The sequence below is a fragment of the Dipodomys ordii genome, unplaced genomic scaffold (assembly GCF_000151885.1).
Source record: "Dipodomys ordii isolate 6190 unplaced genomic scaffold, Dord_2.0 Scaffold3, whole genome shotgun sequence".
Classification (NCBI taxonomy): Eukaryota; Metazoa; Chordata; class Mammalia; order Rodentia; family Heteromyidae; genus Dipodomys; species Dipodomys ordii.
Genome location: NW_012267219.1, coordinates 2119890 through 2129873, shown reverse-complemented (window position 1 = coordinate 2129873; position 9984 = coordinate 2119890). Strand labels below are relative to the sequence as shown.

General features: G+C 43.3%; 1 pseudogene; it reads right to left on the bottom strand.

The window, feature by feature from the left end:
* Positions 1 to 9603, bottom strand: part of LOC105987203 — a 17005-nt pseudogene extending 7402 nt beyond the window's left edge.
* Positions 9604 to 9984: the final 381 nt, after the last annotated feature.

Here is a 9984-nt window from a genome sequence, read left to right as displayed (position 1 = left end):
GCCACTTCCGGCTTTTTTCTTATGTGGTGCTGAGGAATTGAACCCAGGGCCTCAGGCATGCAAGGCAAGTGCTCTACCACTGAGCCACCTTCCCAGCCCCTGGTCTACCATTTTTTCTTCTTGAACTATGACCTTAAACTGAGCATGTTCCATGATGTATATCTTGAATTGAGCATGCTTGGAAATGTGCCCAACTCCAAAGTGTTTTCTTATATGAATATGTATAAGCTCCCTGAATGAAATCTTTGTTTTATTTGTTGTAAAAATGCATTACATTGAAAATGAGCCCTGTTCTCTCCATACCTACATGTAGTAAATTTCTTGATCATATGCCCTCAAATATTAAACTCAGAGTAGGTTACTTCCTACAATTTCTTAAAATGAACATACCAAAATAAAAAATATCCAACCATAGAAAAAGTATTAAAATAATATGTGAACTATTATCTAGTCAAGAATGAAATCCAAAGCCAAAGAATGCCTTCACTGCCAAAAAATTAAACACCACAAACATATCTTAATTTTATGAGATTTGGCTCAATAATATATACAGTGAAGTTAATGAGGCCAAATGACATGGCTGCTTTGGAAAAACAATTGGTAAATTAAACATAGAGTTATTCTAAAGTTAGTACCCCTGGGTATTGAAAGAGAGCCAAAAATATGTTTACATAAAACCTGTGCACAAATATCCACAGTAGCCTACTCATAATGGTAAAAAAAAAAAAGTACAACCCAAATGTCCAGTAACTGATGAGTGAATAAGTGAAATGTGACATGTCCGTATGACATACATAATTCAGACGTAAAAATAAATGGAACAGCAGTCAGAATGTCCCACATCCTCAAGTCAGCCAACAACAAATGCTAGAGGGGATGCGGAGAAAAAGAAACCCTATTACACTGCTGGTGGGAATGTACACTTATACAACCACTTGGAAAGCAGTCTGGAGGGTCCTCAAAAAGCTAAATATTGACCTCCCTTATGACCCAGTCATACTACTTCTAGGCATCTAACTTGAACAGCAGGAACCAGTATTCAAGGACACATGCATCTCCAAGTTTATTGCAGCACTGTTCACAATAGCCAGGATATGGAAACAACCCAGATGTCCCACCACAGATGAATGGAGCCAAAAATTGTGGAATCTATACACAATGGAAAATTATGCAGCCATTAGAAATGACAAAATAATGGCATTTGCAGGGAAATGGATGGAGCTAGAAGAAATCATGTTGAGCAAGGTAAGCCAAGAGCAAAGAGACAAACGGTACATGGTCTCCCTGATAAGTGGATGTTAAATCCAAAATGTTAGGAGATACGACAAAATTAGCAGGACTTAAGAAACAAAGGACTTCCACTCATCTGGTTGAATCACTACTAAATAACCCATGCTGGGGCTGGGAAGGTGGCTCAGTGGTAAAGTGCTTGCCTTGCATGCCAGAGGCCCTGGGTTCGATTCCTCAGCACCACATAAGCAAAAAGAAAAAAAAAGCAAAAAAAAAAAAGAACTTTAAATAACCCATGCTGCTGATCACATGAATGGTATATATGTGTATATCAGAGGGGAACCAGGAAGACGACACAGAACTAGAGGGAATCAGGCAAAAACATATAACAGCGGGACCCATCAGCTGCACTGGACATTGATCAAAATGAACTAAGCAACTCAATGACAGCGATGGGAGGGAGGGAACAAGTGGGAAAGAGGGAACAGCTGATGCTATGCAAAACAAAAGAAATGTACATATCACCCAATGTGAAAGAAATAACGGTATCACAAAGCTCATAGAACTCATAAATGTTATAGACCGTGATAGACAATTTGCTCCAGGAAAGTTAGAATGTGTTTGTGACTTTAACTGAGCATCACTACCGCACAATACTGTGAAATTTGGGAAATTAGGTAACCACTTAATCACAATTTAAAAAATTTGAAAAAAAAAAATGGAACAACGAACCAGGCATGGTAGTTGACACCTGTAATCCAATACTCGAGAGCTTGAGGCAGGAGAATCTGTGTCATTCAAGGCCAGCATGAATTATACAGTTCTAGATCAACCTGGGACATAAAGATACCCTCTCTCAAAAAAATAAAAACAATAGCTTGGCATTGGTGGCTCAAGCCTATAATCCTAGCTACTCAGGAGGCTGAGATCTAAGTGAGGATCTTGGTTCAAAGCCAGCCTGAGCAGGAAAGGGAGTGAGATTTTTTTTTTTTTTGGTCCGTTGTGGGACCTGAACTCTGGGCCTGAACACTGTTCTTCGGCTCTTCAGCTCAAGGTTAACACTCTACCACTTGAGCCACAGCGCCACTTCAGGCTTTTTCTGCTTATGTGGTGCTGAGGAATCAAACCCAAGGCCTCATGTATGCAAGGCAAGCACTCTACCACTGAGCCACCTTCCCACCACTCCCCGAGATCCTTATCTCCAATTAACCACACGAAAATGGGAAGTAGAGCTGTGGCTCAAAATGGTAGAGTATTGGCCTTGAGTGAAAAAGTTCAGGGACAGCTCCTAGACCCTCAGTTCAAGCCCCATAACTGACAAGAAAGAAAGAAAGAAAGAAAGAAAGAAAGAAAGAAAGAAAGAAAGAAAGAAAGAAAGAAAGAAAGAAAGAAGGAAGGAAACAATGATCCATATTGTAACATGGATGAATTTTGAAAATATACTAAGTGAAAGAAACCAGATATAAAAGGTCAATATTAATTCTTCCATTTGTATGAAATATAAAGGCAATCCAAGTCCATAGTAATAAAAAGTAAGTTAATATTTGCCTAAGGCTAAGGCAAAGAATAAGGAGAGGCTGCTGATGGGTACAGAGTTCTCTCCTGGGTAGATGGAATGTTTGGAAGACAGATAATTGTAATGTTTCCTCGATGTTGAAATAAGCTAAAAAACAACTGAACTATACACTTTGGAGATTGGATTTTACAGTATGTGAAATAGATACCAGTTTAAAAATTAAGCAGAAAGTGGGCTGGGAATGTGACTTAGTGATAGAGTGTTTGCCAATCATATGAGATGCCTTGGATTCAATCTCCAGCAATATATCTACATACCAGCTAGTATTTTAGAAGTAAAAACAAAACATAACAATAACTAAATACTCACTGGCTGCCAGTGGTTCACTTCTGCAATCCTAGCTACTTAGGATGGTGAGATTAAGAATCAAGGTTCAAAGCTAGTCCGGGCAGGAAAATCCATGAGACCCTTATCCCAGTTAAGCACAAAAAAAGCCAGAAGTATAGCTATAGCTCAAGTGGTAGAGTACTATAGACTTGAAGAAGAAAAAAAAATGTCAGGAATAATGTCCTAACCCTGAGTTCAAGCCCTTGGGCTAGCACAAAAAAAAAAAAAAAAAAAAAAAAGGAAGGAATAAAAGAAAAGAACTCTGTGCCTAACTGGGCATTGGTGGCTCATGCCTGTAATCCTAGCTACTCAGGAGGCTGAGAGCTGAGGATCACAATTCAAAGCCAGCCCAGGCAGGAAAGTTCATAAGACTCTGTTTTGTTTTGTTTTTGTGGGTCATGGGGCTTGAACTCTGGGCTTGGACTCTGTCCCTCAGCTCTTCAGCTCAAGGCGAGCGTTCTACTGCTTGAGCCACAGTGCCACTTCCGGTTTTCTAGTGGTTTATTGGAGATAAGAGTCTCACAGACTTTCCTGCCTGGGCTGGCTTTGAACCACTATCCTCAGATCTCAGCCTCCTGAGTAGTTAGGGTTACAGCCATGAGCCGCCGGTGCCCAGTCCATGAGACTCATCTCCAATTAACCACCAGAAAACCAAAAGTGGTGCTGTGGCTCAAAGTGGTAGAGCACCAGCCTTGGGTAAAAATAGGTCCTGAGTTCAAGCCCCATGACTCATAGATAGATAGAGAGAGAGAGAGAGAGAGAGAGAATATTATGCCTATTTTTATAAATTATGCAAATGGAAAAGAGAGAATTCTCAAGTAAGTACTAGACCATAATTTAACAATCAAATAGACAGGACAATTACCTCTTCTAATTAACATGGTTAGAGAAGACCTAAAGCATCAGTATGGAGATGAATAATGATGAAGGCTTCTTTGTCTGGCAGCAGTTTAACTTAAGTCATCAAGGTGTTCCAGACATCAGAAGTCCAGATCCTCACATCTTCTTGTTTTCTGTCTCCTGGTGCTGCTCTCATTCACATGTTCCAAAATGGCTTGTCACCAAGGGTCCTTGCCAGCAACTGAAAGAGGGAGAAAAAGAATAAGAAAAGGAAAATGTACTCTTTTCTTTCAAGGATGTGAGTTACAAGTTGCACTCACTTTTGCTAACAAAACACTTGCCAGAATGCAGTCACTATGCATGGTTTGACGAGAGGCTAGAAAATGATTTCTTTAGTGGTACTAGGAACTCACACTTGCTAGGTTGGTGCTCTATCATTTGAGTGACACCCCCAGCCCTGATTTTGTCAGTTGAACAGTGAGCTATCCAACACTCAAAAATGTTTTCACTATTACAAAAAGCACACAATGGGTATCAATTTCTATCCATAGAGTGATTGGTTTGAGAATAGACGAAGACAATCAACCCAGGCAAGGTTTCTGCTGGAACAATTAGCAAACAAAGTGCTGCGGGCCATCCTGACAACTCAAGATGAAATAAACTGAGAATGACATGGATACTCCAAGAAAGGATCCCTGGAATGAGGAGAAACAGTGTTTTAACAACACAAGTTAAGGTCCTGAATCATTCTGGGCTTTCTTTTCTTTTTCCCTTTTGGGACTTGAACTCTGTACCTGACACTTTTGCTCACTGGCTAGCACTCTACTAAGCGGTGCTAACTAAGCTTCGTCTCCAGGCCCTATCTGGGCTTTCTCTTCCTTAATGGTTTTGTGTTGGATTTTATTTTTGTTTTTGTTTTTTTAACAGAAATCTGTGTTCTAAGATGTTGAGCCTTTTAGATTTCTTCCAAAGCATTTCATCCTGGCTGAACTGGAATGCTTCTGGACAAAATCAGGAATGCAATTTTTTTTCCATGCCAATACTGGGGCTTGAACTCAGGGACTGGCCATTGTCCTTTAGCTTTTTCATTCAAGGCTAGCACTCTATCACTTGAGCAACAGCTCTACTACTGTTGACTTTTTGGTGGTTAATTGGAGATAAGAGTCTTATGAACTTTCCTGCCCAGGTTGACTTTGAACTGTGATCCTCATATCTTAGCCTCCCAATAGCTAGATTATAGGTATGAACCACTGGTACTGGGACAAAAATGCTTTGATTTGCCACCCAATGTACATTTCAGCAAAGCCAAACCTGTCCTGTGTGTACTAGCTAGGACTTGTGAAATATCTGCCCTATTCTCCTATTTGGTTACAGCATACCAGCCGCTAGCTATCTTGCCATTTCTGTTGGCTTTGTTCTCCATTCTGGCTGGTGACCTACATGGCAACATCTTTGCGGTTTCCATTCTTCTTGCTCCTTGAACTTTTCAGCTATGTAGGCCAATACATTCCCTCTGTGCCTAAGCCATTTTCAGTTGGATTTTTCTCCCTTCCAGTCAAAAGATTGGTGCGAAAGCTGGGCGCTGGTGCCTCACCTCGGTAATTTTAGGTACTCAGTGGGCTGAGATCTGAGGATTCTGGTTGAAAGCAAGCCCTGGCAGAAAAAAATCTATGAGATTCTTAACTTTAGTTAACTAGCAAAAAGCCAGGAGTGGAGTTGGTGCTCAAGTGATAAGGCATCAGCCTTGAGCATGTGAGAAGGTGAGGCCCTGAGTTCTGGGAATTCAGCCTTTAACCATAGCGCTTCGGGGGATACCTATCCAACCCATAGCATTCTCTAATCATGAACAATTTACTTGTTTAATATATACTTCATCTTAGGTAAGTTGTAAACACTTTGTGACAAGTACTATGGTGTGGAACAGAGTGTTGTAAATTCTGGAACTATCTTAGTTACTCTTAGTACCTTTGGACTTGAAGAGAGATTAGGTAATTTTGCATGATCAATTTCAGGCTAATATTTTTTAAATGATTAACATATCTATTTACATAGCTGAGCAGAAATCTGACCTTAAGTTTAAGGTACAAATTATCTGTGTGACTCTAAAATGATTGATTTTCATCTGTTTGTGTGTGTGAAACTGGGTCTCACTAGGTATCCCAGGCTAGTCTTAAACTGATTATCTTCACCTGGCCCTCTCAAGTGCTAGGATTACAGGCATGTTCCATTATTCCTGGCATAAAACTAGTGTGTGTGTGTGTGTGTGTGTGTGTGTGTGTGTGTGCGCGCACGCGTGCACGTGTACATGTGTGTGTGTCCTAGGTGTTAGGTTTTAAATAAGAAGAGGTGGTTGCTGAGTAAGAACCACAACATGCACATGGTATTCAGGTAAGAGGTAGGTTTATTCATCATTCTAGCTGGCACCAGGCCATATTAGTACTCCTCACGGCTGGGAAACTGAGCCTCTGGCCCTGGGCTAGGGCTTATCTAGGGTAGGGGCAAGAAAAGGTGTGGCCACATTGAATCCAGATACGACCTCAGCAGACGCAGATGTGACCTCTTCCAGGTGTGCCAGTTGCCTAGGTAACGCAGGTACTGGGCAGAGACTTTGCTGTGAGGAGGGTAGAGTCTGCTAGCCATCCAGGAGTGGACCTTCCACTAGGGCTTAAACTCAGGGCCCGGGCACTGTCCATAAGCATTTTTGCTTTACCACTAGCCACAGCTCCACTTCTGGCTTTTTTAGTGGTTATTTGAAGAGTCTTCAGACTTTACTGCCTGAACTGGCTTTTAACCATAAACCTCAGATCTCAGGTACCTGAGTAACTAAGAATTATACATGTAAGCCACTAAGAGTGCCCAACTAAAACTTGTGATTTTATTTTATTTAGTTACTTATTTTATTGTCAGTCGTGGGGCCTGAACTCTGGGCCTGGGCACTGTCCCTCAGCTCTTCAGCTCAAGACTAGTGCTCTGACACTTGAGCCACAGCGCCACTTCCGGCTTTTTCTGCTTATGTGGTGCTGAGGAATCAAACCCAGGGCCTCATGCATGCAAGGCAAGCACTCTACCACTGAACCACCTTCCCAGCTCCAAAACTAGTGATTTTTAAAATCAACTAAAAGCCAAAGTTTTCCTTAGTTCAGGTTAGCTGCAAGTCACTACCAGAAACAAAGCCCCACTATAGGAATTCAGTAACAATCATTGGCCCTGTTTCCCAGACTAATGCCCTGTGCTTTCTTCTCCAGATACAAGAGGTTTAAAGAGAAGACTTTGAAAGCACAAGGATGTGCCTCACCCAGTTGGTAGACTATCAAGACATTAGTTAATAAGTCATTATTGTATCAAGTCTTACAAAGGGAAAATAGATATCTCACTAACAGCATCAATCTCATTTGATCTTTTGAGGGGGGCGAGGAGAGGAAGGAAGCGAAGGAGAAAAAGGCTACAAGAACACTAACTGGTTATGACTGGTAATGTTACCAAAGTTCCAGACCAGAGGCCCAACTCTGAAGTTCCCAGTGGACCAAGTCCAGCCATTTGTCCCAACAGGCCAGTCAAAGAAATGAATACTATAATAAAGTCAGGAAAGGAATTTATTCTATGTGTGGCCAGAGGGAAAGAAAAACAGCAATCTAGTGACAGAAAGTCTGTCTCTCCCAGGGGCTAATCAGTAGTGTTGGGGTTGTCTAGCAAGTGTCAGGGCCTTGTACAACCAGGGCCTTGTCAATAATGAGAATGTTGCTGCTGCCTGAAGGGTAGTTTTGACTCTTGTCACAAGATATTTATCCTTCAGCCTGTTGTTTCTAAAATCAACATGAATGTGGGAGAGAATGACTCAGACCAACAAGTCAGGAAGTCAGGATGGAGGCATATCACACCTAGAGCAGAACAGGAATCTGACCCAAGGTTGAAGATAGAAAAAGGAGACATGCTAGAAAGTAGGCAGAGACATCAAGTTTTTGTCTTGTTTTTCCGTTACTCATCAGATAGCTGTATGTCTCAGTGGAGAGTCAGTGCTATTAGCAATTCGGCTTTTAAGTCCCTATTACAGTCACACAGCTAGGAATTATGCAAACATGAAGGTATACAGCATATGTGTAGTGAATATTATGGAATATCGATATAGTGTGTTATTGAGTACTATTATTAAATACTGACATAGTGTGTTATTGAATACTGACATAGTGTGTTATTAAATATTGACATGATATTGAATATTGAACTATTGAATAGAAATATATTGAATGTATGTGTGCTGTGAAATAATATAAACTGTTAAGCTGTAAAATTAGGAGTTAGGAGTTAGAAGTTGGAATGGGTAGATAAGGAACACACCCAGGAGAAGTGGCTCTGTGGCTCAAGTGGTAGAGTGCTCGCCTTGAGCTGAAGAGCTCAGCAACATTCCCAGGCCCAGAGTTCAAGCCTTATACCCACAAACAAACAAACAAAAAAGAACACACCTAGTGAGCCTGAAGAGCCATCACCAAGACAACCAGCCCTCATTCATAACCAGACTCAGCCAGAGGCAAACCAGCCATGCCCTCATCGATAACCAGACCTGACTAGAAGCGAAGCTGTCACCAAGGCAACCCTGATAATCAGACATAGCCAGAAATAAAGGGCCAGCCTAAAACATATAAAAACCCAGGGCAGCAGAGACCCAGCCAGACGACCTCCCTGAGCAGGGTGACTCCACATCAGACCGACCTTCCACCGGAGCCTGCCGGGCAAGGCAGCCGCTACTCCCTTCAGCAACTCCAAGCAGCCCGGAGGACACCCTCAATGGACTACCCTGGACCTGCGGACCAAGTGGACCAAGGGACATGCCACCCAAGCTCCCCTGGGTGTGGGACACGCTTAGTAGAATTAGGCCTAAGAGTTAGTTATTGGTATGGGCTGTATTTGAAGTGTTAAAATAAAGTGAAACACTTATGACCCACGGAGAGAGAGATCATCCATCGAGGCACAGTGAAAGGAGGGCTATTTACACTAGTTACACCAGAAAGGGGTCCTGCGACTGCATTGTCCTGGGCTAGAAACCTAGAACCAAGAGCAGCCTCAACCACCGAACCTCCAAGCCTCCAATAGGCAGTCCTGACCCTGCAACCTTTATTAGTTGGTCTGCAAACCTCCAAACCTCACAAGGGTAAGGCTTTTCCCTTTCTTCCCTTCCTCCTTCTCTGCAGGCCTCTCCACTCTCCACAGGCCTGCCCTGCTCTGCTCTGGGAGGTGCCTCTCCACAGACCTCTCTAGAGGAAGGTCCCAAATGGCCTCCAGAGGAGGTCCCGAATGACCTCCAAAGGAGGCCCCAAATGGCTTCCTCGAGAAGCCCCAAATGGCCTCTAGAGGCTTGTTCTGCCTCCGGCAGGCTTTCCCCACCTGCCTTCTCGCCTTCGGCTCCTACTACTTTCCTTGTTGCTCCTCCTTCCTCCCTCCTGACTGTTTTCCCCCTAAGGGTTTTCCAATGGCCATTCATGCTCCTCCCCCAAGCTGCCCACTGTCCAATCACTTCTTGACAGCTCGCCATGTGGGGCTGGGCGCCCCACCCCCTCCCGTAGCACGCTCCGCCCCTTTCGGCCATATCGGGGGAAGCCCCCCTTCAGTGGCATGTCCAGCCCCTCCAGCGGCATGGCCGCCCCTCCGGCGGCACTCCCCCTGGCGTGTTGATGTCAGCCTCTCAATGCCCCCTGGGCAGGCCGGGCCACCAAGTCACATTGATGGAGGGGCTGGGGGCACGTTGATTATCAGCCCTCCTCTGGTTATTACAAAAAGCATGATGCTATAGATATGCAAACTCGGCACAATGTGTGATCACTGCCTTTTAGAAAAGGACAAGTTAAGATTCAAGGGGTGTGACTCAGGAGGTAGAAGACCTGACTGATTCTGGCAGAGGCCCTGAGTCCAAACATCAGAGAGAGAGACACAGAAAAATAGATATATATATATTTTTTTGGGGGGGGGGGTCCGGTCATGGGGCCTGAACTCTGGGCCTGGGCGCTGTCCCTCAGCTC